Genomic DNA, 14,862 nt, shown 5'->3' with positions numbered 1-14,862 from the left:
CCACGTCCTCGTTCTTGACGATGCATTCCTTGAAGCCTCTGTCCCCATCTCCGGACCTTGTCACGCAGTAGGGTAGAAAGAGGACGCGACAGGCAGGTTCCCAAATAGCCATGTAGGTAGGTAAGGATGGATATTGGTTAAGTTTTGCAATATTGTAAATAACCCCTAAACAGCAGCCACTTTGTTTGCTCACAATTCTGCTGGTCAAATGGGCATTTTGTCTGAACGGTCTGATAAGCTGGGGGCTGGATAGTCGAGGATGGCCTCACTCAGTTGTCTGGGGGAGGCAGTTCACTCACATGTCTGGCACTTGGTTTGATATCAACTGGGGTGACGGGATGACTTGGCCACATGTCATTCATCATCCAGCAGGCTATCCTGGGCTTGTTCACGGGATGGCAGAAGATCTCCCAGCACCAGAGGCAAGCCCAAAAGCAATGTATTTTTCAAATGAATCTCATTTGCTAATGTCTCATTGGACAAGCATGTTATATAGCTATATTTTTATTTACATTACAAAAAAAAAAAACACTGACTCCATTTCTTTTTTATTATTATTATTTTTATTTTTTAGGTGAGGCAACCCTTGGTTGACCTCACAGATTGCAAAGACCTTGTCAGCTTACAATCCCTTATTTTTTAATTTTTTACACCTACAGCACCTGTCTTCCTAGGTGGTCTCCCATCCAAGTACTGACCAGGCCTGACCCTGCTTAGCTTCTAAGATCAGATGGGATCGGGCTTGTTGAGGGTAGCCTGGTTGTAGACCTGACTCCATTTCTTAATGGAAGAAGTTGCAGTATAGTGAGAGAGACTGTTCTTTCCCCCAATCTATCACATTGTGTGTGTATGTGTGTATGTGTAGGGTGAGGTGATGGAGATTTTCAAGGGAAGTGCTGCAGACAAGCCAACCAATGTGACAATATAAACGAACAGAATTCCCTATAGGTATTTTAAACCTTCCACATGGCCTTAGCAATAAATGCACAACCACAAAGATGGTGATATATAGTTATAAACAGAGATATGATGGAAAGACAGAATGTATGTTAGTGACCAGTTAAGCCCTTCCTGTTTGTCTCAGATGATTCTGAGAAGGTAGACATTTCTGCCCTCTGCATATTTCTGGTATGAACATTGTCCCAGGTTTTGTTTTAGAAGCCTTGGCTGCTTTTGAAAACCAACCGCTTCACTGGAAAATGTTATGTGAAACAAATCTTGCCATCTTCCAGTCATAAACATTTCCTTTCCAAGAATAGGCTCTCTACAACAATATGTCCTAATGCTTTTTTGGGTCAAAATTAACTGCAAAAGACTAGAATTACTGTATCTAACTATTGATTAGTGAATAGGTGAGTATAAAATGCACTAGCATGTTGACCTCTTAGAATTTTCATTTTGGGATTGTTTTTTAATACAGCATTAGTGAGAAAAAAAAAAATGGCATGGCTCTGTTCATCCCTCTGGCGACCAAAGTTGTGACAGAAACAAGGAGCAGCAGCAAGGAAAAATCGCCTGGGATCTAGATGAACAAGCCATACAACTACGGAGAAATCCAAGAAAGCACCCTGCAACGGCAGAAGGCAGGATGGGGCAAGGATGCGGGGCTGCCCGGTCCTGAGCAGCTGAGTGAGACGGAGGCTGTGGCAGTAGCAGCGGCAGAAGTCTCTTAAAGGGGCCATGTCCGAGAGCGGATTTTTACAGTGACGGACCTGCTTGCTCTGAGCACCAGGGCCCATATGGCTGCACACCGGGGGCACCAGGGACTTACAGGGAGACAGTGTTGGAGTGAGGGCCAAGGCAAGACTCGTTCTGTACAGAAGTGCTGGCGGTATGCATTGTTCCCTGTTGAGCCCTCCCCCCTCCCAGTGTAGGGACACAGCTCCGCCATAGCTATGATGTCATCAAACTGAATAACAGAGGTGGCTCCACCCAGAGGATTCCCTGAAACCCTGCCTCCCCCAACTCGTGGCCCCACCCAAGACACATCCAGGTATATCCTCAGCGAGTCAGGTGCTCCTTGCTGAGACTCACACTGGAGCCAGCAGGCCTCGGTTTCCGGTTTGGCCTTTAGAGGCAACTATAAGCACAGCATCTGTGGATTACTTGCTGAATCTTAACAGGTGGCCCTGGAGAGGTAGAGGCTTGGGTTAAGTTTGGCCTGCAGCTGAACTCCTCTCAGGACTGTGCCACTAGACACCTACTTCACAAATCCACACTAATAAGACTGGAACACTTAGGAGCTTTGCTTAGCACATAGAAACAGACATGGAAAGGCAGCCAAAATGGGAAGACGAAGAAGCAGAAACCATATAAGAGAACAGAACAGAGATCCAGATATAATGGAGTCAAATAATCTAACAGATGCAGAGTTCAAAACATTGGTTATAAAGATGCTCAATGAACTGTTGGGAACTATAGATAAATTCAGTGAGAACTTCCACAAAGAGATAAAAAACATAAAATTGGAAATGAAAATATTAAAGGGAACCCGTCTGAAATGAAGAACACATTATCTGAGATGAGAAGTATCTTAAGTGAATAAACAAAAGAATAAACAAAATGAATAAAGAAGGGGATCACATGCCTTATCTAGAGCACAGGAAAGCCAATCAGGACACTCAATCAGAATGGCAAGAAAAAAGATGCCAAGACTATAAAGACAATTTAAGGAGGATATGGGACACTATTAAGGCTCCAAGTATTTGTCTGATGAGCATAACTGAAGAAAATCAAAATGTTGAAAAGCTGTTTGAAGAAATAATGATGATGGAAAACTTCCCTAACCTGGTGAAGGACATGGATATAAAACCCCAGGAAGCTCAGAGGATTCCAAAAATCAGGTATCCAAAGAGGCCCACACCAAGACACATTATAATTAAAATGCCAAAGTTTAAATACAAAGAAAGAATATTAAAAGCAGCGAGAGAAAAACAGGTAGTTACCTATAAGGAAAGACCCATACGACCGGAAGCTGATTTCTCAAGAGAGACTATGCAGGACAGAAGGGCTTGGCAAAAAATATTCAACAGGATGAAGACCCAGGATATACAACCAAGAATAATTTACCCAGCAAAGCTATCATTTAGAGTTGAAGGACAGATAAAGAGCTTCCCAGACAAAAATAAGCTAAAGGAATTTATCACCACCAAGCCAGTATTACAGGAAATGTTGGAAGGACTTCTTTAAGAAGAAAAAACATACATCAAAAACAGGAATAAAGAATGGTAACAACTACATTCCTATCAATAAGTACCTTAAATGAAAAAGAATTAAGTGCTCCAACCAAAAGATAGAAAACAAAACTCCTACATGTGAAAAGTAAAGGAATGGAAAAAGATATTGCTTTGATGGACCTAGAAGATGTTTAAGTCAGACAGAGAAAGATAAACACTATATGATTTCACTTATATGTGGAATCTAAGGAATAAAAAGAACAAACTAATCAAAAACAGATTCACAAATATAGTGGACAATTTGGTGATGAACAGAGGGGAGGAGGGATAATGGGGTGAAGGGCTAAAGAAGTACAAATTAGTAGCTGATGGATGGTCACAGAGATGGAGAGAACAGCACAGGGCATGCAGTTAGGATTAAGATGTTGGCTAGGTGGAGGGCTTAGGGGAGGAGGGTGCATTTGGGGGGGGATTGTTTCATGAACTATGTAGATGTTCAACCAATGCACTGTATATTTGAAACTAAATTTAAAAATTTTTTTAAATAATCAAAAAAAAAAAAGAACGAAAGAAAGAAAGCATTATTTTCTAATGCTAAGAGCATGGACTGTGGAGCCAAAATTTAGGGTTCAGATTCTGACTTTCCCCACTGTGACATTATGTAATAGCCTGCTGAAATGTGAAAGGGTTAAAGAATAATTAAAACCTGAAACTGGACAAAGGAAGTCTATACCTTAGGCCTAGTTTCTGGAACCCCTAACCACATTCTGTTAATCATGAAACTTGTAACAGTGAGCTCATACGCTAACTGCCAATTTTAGCCTGTGTAACCCTGCTTGCTTGCATGGCATGAAAAATAATCAATTGTATATAAGCTGAAAATTACTGTTTGGCCATCGCCCATGGGAACACTGGCTATTGCCCATGGGAACATAGGCAATCACCCATAGGAACATAACATTCTAACAACAAGCTTTCTGCTTCTGTACTTCCCGCTTGCACACCTGACCAGTGGGTTGACAGGTAGTGAATAGGAGAAAGATGGACCTTTGTGTTTAAGACAGAATGAGGAATAGGATTTAGGGCTTAAAAACCTTGTATCTTGGCATTTCGGGTCTGCTCCTTTGGAAGGACAGCCGCCGGCTAATAAACTGCCTCTATAATCAAAGCACTCAGGTTGAGTCTGGTTATTCTGGTCACAACAATTAGACAAGTTACTTAACCTATCTGTGCCTCAGTTTTCTTGTCTTTAAAATGGGCATTTAATACAGTATCTACCCTTAAGAACTGTTACAAGGACTAAATGAGTTAATAATTCTGAAATCCTGACCACTGCTTGGGATAGACCCAATGAGACACAATCTGAAGCATTCTTAGATATGTCAGTGTGTTATGAGGATGATTATTTCTGTCCTGAGTCATCACTGAAAAGGCCGCCACCTTTTCTTTGCTCGTTAACAGCAGCACCAGCTCAGGGAGAGGAAGGTAGAGAAATAGTAGTAAATCTATTTGCAGACTGCTGTCTGCCACACAAGGCTGGGGGAGAGGTGGACAGTAGCATACTGTGGTTTAGAGAAGGTCAGAGGATTTCAATCATCTATGCTTTCTCAGTCTCCTTTTTCCATAACTTGTATTTTAAGTGGAGTCAAGTGATAATAAAGGGTTATGAAAATCATAGCCTGTAATCTACCAATCCACACATATAAACCAGCCTTAGTTTTCCTGAGCTGTTCATCAAAAGAGTAATGACATTCAAAAGAGCAAGTAACTGACATTTAAAAGGATAAGTATCTAATATAGTTATTCAAGAAGTATTATAAAATAAGCCAATTCTCTACTTTCCATTCTTTAAATGGCTATATAGAAGGAGCAAATTCCTTAGCGTCAGCATTGGATACTTAATTAAATCACATAGGCTTTATTTTTAGGTTAATCAAATCATTCATTCCCCCCCCCGCCCCCACCCATATGTCCATCTCAACTATAATCTCTCCTTATTGTTACTCCCATTCACTGGAGGAAAAAATTTCTCCCTGAACTCAGAGTCTGCAGGTATTTTTAAAGGATGGGCAGAGTTGAAGAGGAATGTAACCTAGCAAAATAGATCAGAAAAGGGCTCCATTCCCAAGGAGCTATCATCACCAATATTCTAAGGATGGGAAAACCTAGGAGAAGTGAATATAAGGTTTATTTTTTTCTACCAAATGGGCATCATCATTTGCAACCTCTCTCAACCTTTGTCATCTGGTTCTGCCCCTCATTTCCCACCCCCACCCCACATTCCAAAAGGGGTTTTCCTCCTTTTGTTTCTTCACTGACCACATTTTACAAAAAGAAATTTTAAGAAAAAGACTTAGCCTACCTTTTTAAATCAGATTTGTTTCCGGGTTCCATGAGGTTTCATGAAATCTCTAGAGCGCTGAGTTCTGGCCACATGAATTGCTTAGAAAAGATAAATTGCATTGGCTGAGGAAGGAAAGACCAGATCTGGATTAGATTCATGGGGCTGAGACATTTGTTATTTTTAAGAAACAATCTGAGAAAAAAAGCGGTAAGATTCAGATATCTTGTTAAAGTTATTGCGTTTGCTGGCAAGAATGCCTGTGTTTTTCCACATTTATATCTGCCTGAGTATTCCAGTTATGATTGTTGCAACACTAATTGTGCCAAGCTTAGTACCATAAAACAACAACCATTTAATTATGATTATGGATCCTGTGGGTCAGGAATTTAGAAAGTACGCCAGTGAGGACATCTTGTTTCTGCACCACACTGTCTAGGGCCTCATCTGGGAAGAGTCAAACAACAGGGAGTGACTTGACAGCTTAAGGATGACTTCATCTGAAGGCTGGCTTACTCACAGGTCTGGCAGTGCTTGCTGGCTGTTGGCTGGAACAGCAGTGCATGGCCTCTTTATGTTTCTGCTTGGGCTTCTCACAGCAAGGTGGTTGGATTCTAAGAGTGAGTACCCCAAGAGAACCTGGGTGAAGCTGTGCTATCTTTTATAATCTAGAATTAGCAGTCACATAGTGTCATTTATACCATAGCCACAATCCCACCTAGATTAAAAGGAAGGAAACACAGGCTACAGGTCTCCATGTCAGTTACATTGAGTGTCAGTTGCATATATATAATATGTAATAAATTATATATGTATATATGTGAGATACATACACATATATACATATACATATATGTGTGTATATACATGTATGGGTGTGTGTACATATATACACACATATATGTTTATAGAAAGAGAGAGGGAAAGAGAGAAAGAGAAATGATATATTATTGTGGCCATCTTGGGAAAATACAAAGTGCCACATTGGGTATAAAATACACTTTTATTTTTCTCATATGGTAGTGTAAAGGATAAAAGTATCTGTTTAGTTAGAACAAAATTAATTCATATCTTTTTTCTGTAGACTGGTAAGGAAGAAAAACAACCTGTCGCTTATTAACGCTGACCCAAAATAGAGATAGGTAACTATACATACTTTGATAATGAATCCTCCTTGAAACCTCAAGAATATATTAAATCTAAACAAAGAGAGTTTAGAGTGAGTGGTAGAAGATGCTTGATTAGATCAACAGCAGCCTTTGGAGAAGTTTGGGAAAAATGAAATTTGGCAAAGCCAAGTATCAGAGAAGCAGGAATTCTCTCTGGAGAATCAGCCCCAAACTAACAAATGAATCCTTGGGTTTAAATGTAGCGCTAATGCCTAACATCTTTTTTTTCCCCTTGCCTGTCCCAGAACAAAATTTTGTGTTTTGAAGGCTCAGTGCAACCACTCTTTGCCACTAACCCACAGAAATTTCTCTGTCCCAATTTCTCCTCCTCCTTTTTCTTCTCCTGCTTTCTCTGGCACCCAACTCTATTCCAAGTTTCAGCTCCAAAAGGGCAAGTACCTCTTGTAGATTGCTGGGGGCGGGGTGGGGGGGTAGTGCTCTTCCATCCCACTGTATTCTCTGTAAGTTTCTGCTGGTAGACTTGAGATTCTCGCTTGAACATTATAGAAGGTTCCTACCATGAAAATGTGTAGAATAATAAATATCCTCCTTCTTAATTAGTTTGAGGTGTTTATAAATTGTTGTATCAAGGGAATGACTCTAATAACAATATGGTAGGCAGAATTATGGTCCCTCAAAGATATCTATGTCTTTATCCTTGGGATCTCTGAATACCTTACTTTGCATGGCAAAAAGGACTTTGCAGAGATGATTAAATGAAAGATATTGAAATAGAAAGATTATCCTGGATTATCTGAGTGGACGGAATGAAATCACAAGAGTCATTATGAAAGGAGGCAGGAGGGTCAGAGTGGGAGGAGATGTAATGATGGAAGAAGAGGAGATTGGGAGAGAGAAAGAAAGAAAGACGAAAATGCTATGCTGATGGATTTGGAGGCTTTGAAGATGGAGGACGGGGCCACAAGTCAGGGAATACAGGCAGTTTCTCGTAGCTGAAAAAGTCAAGGAAACAGATTTCTCACTAGAGCCTCCAGAAGGAGACTAGTCCTGCAGACTCATTTTAGATTTCTGACATCCCAAACTATAAGAAAATAAATTTCTGTTTCTTTAAGCTACTAAATTTATGGTAATTTGTTACAGCAGCAATAGGAAATTAATACAAACAACTCATTTTTGTGGTTTGTTTCAGAGGATACATGAGGCTTTTGGCGAAAGCTGTTTAGGGAAGAATTTCTACAAATCTTTATGGATTGAGACTGGATCGATGGGACAGGAGTTTGAAGGAAGCCCTGGACGGTGACTTCTGGAGCAACACATGGAACAATGGAGAACAAAATTCAAGATCACTGTTCTAAATTCCAATTTCTTTCTGCTTAGGACATAACTGCTCATATGGAGTATGACAGACATATTGCATTTGACACTTGAACTGGTTAAGTTTGTTGTGATGGGCCTAGATTGTATTTATGTAAATCAAAATATGCTTAAAATTTGTCTAGGAATTTATGGACTCACCTGACCCCAGGTTGTTTGATGAATGCCAAGTGTTGATGGACTATTCAAATCTCATGCATAATATTGTGGAGTTGAGCACATCTAAATATTACAAATACCTAGAAATAAAACACAGAATAATTTATTTTTTCATATTTATTTTAGGGTGTATATATAACAAGATTCTCTTGAGAAATGTCTGAATCATGTCTTCATTTGCCCCTTCAGATTTAATTGCTGTCCTTCTCCACCCTGCTCTGTGCCCTGGGAGGCTGGCCTGATTTAATTGGTTCCCTGGGCTTCCTGGTTTTCTGTCTTGAGCGTTTGGCAAACAGAGAGGCCAAGCAGGTGACCAACGGGAGTAAGAAGAGTGAGGTGGAAGTATATGTTCTTCCACCCTCTCCCTAAATAAGCTAGTACTCAAATCTTTGATCCAGGGTCTGTTCTGGGGGAATCCAATCTAAGACAGCGTGGTATCTGGGAACTGCACCTATCTTTGGGATGGGCTCCTACCTTGCTGTACCAATTATCACTGACTGGACCCAAACTACACCCATCAGATCCTCTTTCCCTGAAATTTTGTATTGGAACGGAGAGGATATTGATCAGTGTAGTCACAGTATATCACATGTGTAGAAGCACAGAAAGCCAGTCTGCAGGATGGGGTGGGAGTGGGGCAGGGGAAACACACAGAGAGAGTGACAGAGGAGACAAGGATGGTGCCAGAGGATCAGAGAAGTGACTTCCTGTTCCAGGCTCCCTCCTGTCCTAAAGCCTTCCTACATCTGGCTCCTGGTCTGTGAATTTTGCCAGTATAGGCATAATATAGGTGTACATTCCCTCTAATCTCTCAGACTAGCTCAAGTAATTTCTATAACATACTATCAAAGAGTCAATTATTCCAGAAAAGCGTCATAAAATTACACTTACACTCTCAGTGAGCCAGAAAGTTTTGCTCCACTACTCTCCCTATGAGAATTTCCTTCTCGCAGCCCTAGAAGCATAATGACGGTTAATTTCCCCACAGGTGAATGAACAAGTCTTCTACTACCCTCCGGCATTCACAAAACCTGGCCTGAAGACTTGGCTGCCACATAGAGCAAGGTGTTTGTGGTCCAAGATAACTGGGAATGGAACAATTTATTCCCTAATTACTCTAGCTGGAGTAGTGCAAGGTCACCAAACTGCCCCAGATTTAGAGATATGTAGCAGTAGGAGGGAGTTGGAGGAAGTCAGATATGCATGAGCAGGAACAGACTGTGACAACTACTTCTGCAAGCTCCTACTTGCAGCTTTTCAGGGCTCTGGGTCCTCAGCTTCCTTGTCTTTATAATTGGGCCATTGGAATGTGTGGGTATTCATAGGCAGCTTCTCATGTAATGCTGTTCCTGGGGAGCAAAGGTATCTTGACCAAAAATATCTGTTCTACCAGCCTGCCATAATTCATAAAATTCTCATTATTGAGTTGTGCTTTCAGTTAAGATGTAATTTCCAGAATGTCACTGCAAAAGCACAGATGTACTATAAAAGTACAGAAAAAAGACTGGAGACAGTAATAATTGATTGGCTCTGCCATTTTGGGTGGGCCATGGAGCAGCTCAGTGATCTCAGACTTGGTCACTGAGATCCTCACTGCCACTTTACTGCCCATAGATGTCTATTCATAGACCTCTTCTGCAGAAGCCCTGCCTCTTCCTAGGAAGTCTTGCAGGGGCAAGGGCCAAGTCCACCTCCTCTTCTTCTTCCAGTGAGAGGGTGAAGTGGATGTGGCCAGATGGGGAATCCAACATCACTTTTCACCTTATCTTGGAAAAAGAAAACCTCTTTCTATTTCCTCTCTGGGACAAATGATATAGTGTCCCTGATGGACCAGACTTTTAAACAAATACCTGAGACAGGACTGTCTTCTGGCCAGTAAATGTCCTTAAAAGACTGAATATGGACATCTTTCCCTCTTCCTGTTGCTCCTTGGAATGCAGATATGATGGCTAGAACCCAAGCAACTATTTTGGATCATGAGGGAAAAGCTACATGTTTAAATGGCAAAGCAACAGGATAGAAGGTGTCTTATTCCCTTGGAGACAACATATCAGCAGTGGACCAGCTGCCTCGGGAATTTATTTGCATAAAGAAAAATCTTCTATCATGTTTAAGTAAAATTTCTGTTGTATATAACTGAAGCTAATTTTAAGGTTTCTATATTCACTGCTCTCTTGGAGAACCTCCCCTACACTGATAATCTGTCAATTCCAGATGCCTATATCTTCCTCAATTGCCTGTTTAAGTATCCTCTAACTTCTTTTTGAATGCTTACCTCATGGTTTGACTTGACATCAACTCTGCTTGTTCGAATCTCTGCCTAAAGGCATATCATATTGGGTACTTCTGCTTATATTATAATTCTGATTAAATTGCAGTGGAAATCGCCTCAATTCTTCCTCAACCATTTTTAGTATTACCTTATTTTCACAGTGTTGTTAAAAAAAAACGTGCCATAATATGTTACATTTATTAATTCATTTGTTTGACATTGTTTGAATACCTTCCATATGCTTTGAAGTGATTGACCCCATGGAGACACAGAAGTCAATAAAACATGGAGTATTCTGTCAAGAATTTGACAATCCAGCAGAAGAGAAGTATATGAAAGCTACTAACAATCAAAATAGAAGTGAGGCGGCCATATTTTGTAGCTTTGGAAAATCATGCAATGTTTAAAATCTTTTTCTGAATTCACCACTGTAGTTTATAGTGAAATAGAACTAGAGTTTCTTGATTCCAAATATTCTGGTCATGATCTCTTTATAAAAACATCTCAAAAAACAAAATCTTACTTATTTAAAAGTTTAAAGTGTGGAAAATTAGAACTTTGAAAGAAGAAGGAGATGATTTAAGTTTATTTAGTTGTTTACCTTGTATCAGGCCCAGAGGTACATGTTGGGATAAATGGAAACAAATGACTGATATGATCCTGTCTTCATATATATCAAAAATAAATCTACCACGTAAATGCTAAATAAAATGCTACCTGAGATTAAGACAATTCCAAGGAAAGGTACACAGTACCCAGAGAGAATATAACGAGAATATTTGTCCTAGCTAGAAAGAGCTTAGAAGGGGCTGGGCTGGGATAAGAGGTGGAGGGTAATAAAGAAGAGGTTCTTCAACAGGGGAGAATACTAGAGACATTGAAAGTTGGCTTGTTCACTGGAGCTCAGAGAGTGAGAGGAAAGGATTATGGTGTAAGAAGAGATAGGAGAGGTGAGTGGGGGCTACACCAGGTTACAATTTGGGCTTATCTTTAGAGTAATGGAAAGCAAGTGAGGTAGCTTGATTTCAAGTAGGTTCCTCTGGCTGCTGAGTGAAGAGTGGAAATAAGGGGTGGAGGTAAGAATGGGAAGCAGGAAGACCAGTTTGGTGGCTGTGACAGAAATCTAGCTATAAGATGAGGAGAGCACAGATTGGGGGTGTTGTAGGCAGAAATAGGCTGATGGGAGAAGTCTTTAGGAGGAATTGGCAATGGTTCAGATCTGGGATGTGAGGAAAGAGATGCCAAAGATAACACTTGGATTTCTGGGTTTCTTCACCTGATAGATTATAATATTATAAAGTAAGATAGGACAAAGACGACCAGATTTGGGGATGAGAGTAAGGTGGAATTGGTCTTTCTCGTGTCCAATTTTGAACATGCTGACTTTGAGATGCTTTTGAAATATCCAAGTGAACATGTCAAAAAAGGAGTTGGAAAAATGGGTCTAGATTCATTTACAAGTGAGAGCTGGGTAGAAGATAGGTGTCTGTGAGTTATCTGTGGGTTGGTTAGAACTGAAGCTATAGGCAGGGATGAGATTACCCGGAGAGAGTGTGTAGAGAGGAGGAGGAAGTAAGCCTTAGAATCACCAGAGCTGAATGGCAGGTATAGTAGCATGAGTTTGCATAGAAAAGTGGGCTAGACTTGCTAAGGAAGAAGTAAGAAAACCAGGAGATGGTAGTGACCTGAAAGCCAAACCAGAGAGCTTTCAAAGAAAGAGCGTTCAACAATGTCAAAAGCTGCTGAGGGAACACATAAGATGAGGCCTGAAAACTGCCCATGGAATTTAGTGTCATGGTGATGACTCAAGCTTAAAACGGTTTGATGAAACAATCAGGGTGAAAGCCAGATTACAGGAAGTTAAAGAGTAAATTGTAAGAAAATGGAAGCAGAGTATGGAAAAGGCTTTTGAAAAGTTTATGTAGGAGAAAGGACTGCTAGGGCAAAAGCTAGAGAAAGATGTAGGATTGAGAGAGGTTTTGTTTTGTTTTGTTTTGTTTTTAATGGCAGACAAACGAATAGACAGAGCAAACAGAAAATTCATAAACACACTTAAATACATGTGGAAGTTTAGAATATGATAAAAGTGGCATCTCAAATCTCTAGGGCTAAGACTTTTTAATAAATGGTATTGGGATACTTAAAAGCCATGTAGGAATTATTAAATTGGATCCATACTTCACATTATATAAAAGATTAAATGCCAAATGGATTAGATATCTAAATATAAAAATGAAACCATACAAGTTCTAAAGGAAAATGTGTAAATTCCTTTATTTCTTGAGAGTGGGGAAAGGAAGTTCTAACTCAAAACTAGATGCAATTAAAGATTGATAAATGTGATTATCTAAAAAGAAGAAACTTTTGCATAGCTAAAAACACAACAAACAAGCAAACAAAAAATTATAAACAAAGTCAAATGACAAATGACAAACTTGGAAACATTTGTAACTTGTATTATATATTATGTGTATTACAGGCAAAGGAATGTATAAATGGATATAGATATAAAGAATCAGTTGAGAAGGAACATTGACTTGAGACAGGAAATTAAGGAAAGGGAAGGTCAATAGTGTGACTGTCCTGTGAACATGCTGGGACAGAGGACATGGCATAGAAAGACAAAAAGGAACTGTCAGCAACTTCTGTGTTAAATGAAGGGAAAGTGGAGTTGGTGGTTTGGATGTGGATGGGGTTGGATATTTGATAGCATTAGGAAACAAGTTAGCAGCCAAGAGGGTAAGGAGGGAAATTTGCAACAATCGTGATGGAGGTGAGTGAGGAGCCTGCGCTGACCAGAGAAATGCCACCAGAAGACCAGACCCTGTCGAGCAAGTGCAGTTGGTAAATGTGAAGGAAGGGTCAGCAAGAAACAGTTTAATTTATATTAAAAATATTATAGTCAACTCTAAGTTTCTCAAGTAAAACGAATGGACAATGTTAGACACAGAGAAAGAGAAACTCAGAAGATTCAGAGGCATTTTGGAGACACCTGTTAGGAGAAGGCTAGTGGCAAGTTTCTTATCACCTTAATTCAGTACATACTCTCACTGCCTTTTGCACGGTGGTTGGGTAGTAAACTGCTCAGAACTCAAAGTCCTAATGCTTCCTAACGCTATTAATCTCTTGGAAGGGCTGGTACAAGGGCGTGTCTGCCTCTGAATTGACTGACTGTGGGTGTGGTAGACAACTAAGCTTTTGCAATTTGCTAGTACCTTCCTTGCCCCGCGCCCCCCTCGCCCCCAGTCCCATTAAGTTTGTATTAAATATGCATTAACAGTTTTCTGTATGAAAACTTCTTCGTGCCAGGGCTGGTGAGAATGGCTTTTACTTTATTTAGCGTTGTTGGAGCTTAGGGGGATGGTAGGTTATATGCTAAGAGAAAGAATATTGACCTTGGGAGTTATTATTTCAAAGGGGACAAGGCTTTCCTGTTTAGGATCTTGGGATCCTTAATCAGAGCAGAATACTGATTCATGGAAAAGATTAGGTAGTCTGTAGTGACAATATAATTTCAAAGAAAAAAACAAAAAAGCCATTCTTCTGGGGTTCAAAGGAAGAAAAAGTCTCCCGGTATCCTGCCTGGAAAGCTCATGTCTGCATCTACGCACTGCCAGAGCACAGCTCTGCGGGCCCACGGGGCTTCAAACCAAAAGAGAGAAACGTCGACAATGTTTCACTGGTCCACTTTGCTTGATGGCTGTTTGCTGGGAAATTGATGTTCCCAGGTTGGGAGGGAGGTGCCTTCAGAGTGCCCATGTAAGAAACGTCCAAAACTGTAAAGAATTTTTCTGAGTTTATATGAGCTAAACAGAGGATATGCCTGGAAGCAAGATCTCAACGGACTGAGAAAAATGCTTCCAAGAAATGAGTTTGCAGCTTCTTTCATGCATTTGGAGTTAATGAGGGAATGCAAGGAAGATTTCCTGCAGGTGGGAGAAAGCAAGGAAAGGATTGGATTGCAGAACAGTTAACAAGATTATGTGTCCTCCGGAGGGTGGTCATGCTTTAGAAGGGTCTGAAAAGAGGCATTTCAAAAGTATGTTGACCCAAATGACCAGAAACAATGGACTGGTCTTGCTTAAGGCAAAGACAAACCTTTTACTAAATAAGTTATATGCCTAGGGTGTGACTACCTCCCATGACCTGCATAGTCTGGAATTTATTAGCAGATCACCCTGTGAGGTTACTTTCCACAGAATCCCTTTTTCATCCACAAGAGAGAACTCAGCCAAAGCTCGAGGCTTCCTTGCAGCTGGAAAGTAAATTGTCAGCTTGGCCCTGTTTATGTGGGACATATTAACCAGGAAGGTCTAGAGCCCTCAGAGTCATAGAGCTAGTCCAAGGAAGGATGGTCTGTGTCTCTTGGACGATTCCCTCATATCCCCTGACTCAAGGGGTGAGGGTGTG

The 14,862-nt window shown here is 40.4% G+C and overlaps 1 pseudogene; it reads right to left on the bottom strand.

The window, feature by feature from the left end:
• Positions 1 to 650: 650 nt before the first annotated feature.
• On the bottom strand, positions 651 to 768 carry LOC120604200 (uncharacterized; annotated as a pseudogene).
• Between the last annotated feature and the right edge of the window lie 14,094 nt (positions 769 to 14,862).

The sequence above is a fragment of the Pteropus medius genome, unplaced genomic scaffold (genome assembly GCF_902729225.1).
Source record: "Pteropus medius unplaced genomic scaffold, Ma_sr-lr_union100, whole genome shotgun sequence".
NCBI lineage: Eukaryota > Metazoa > Chordata > Mammalia > Chiroptera > Pteropodidae > Pteropus > Pteropus medius.
This window is presented reverse-complemented; position numbering and strand designations above follow the sequence as displayed.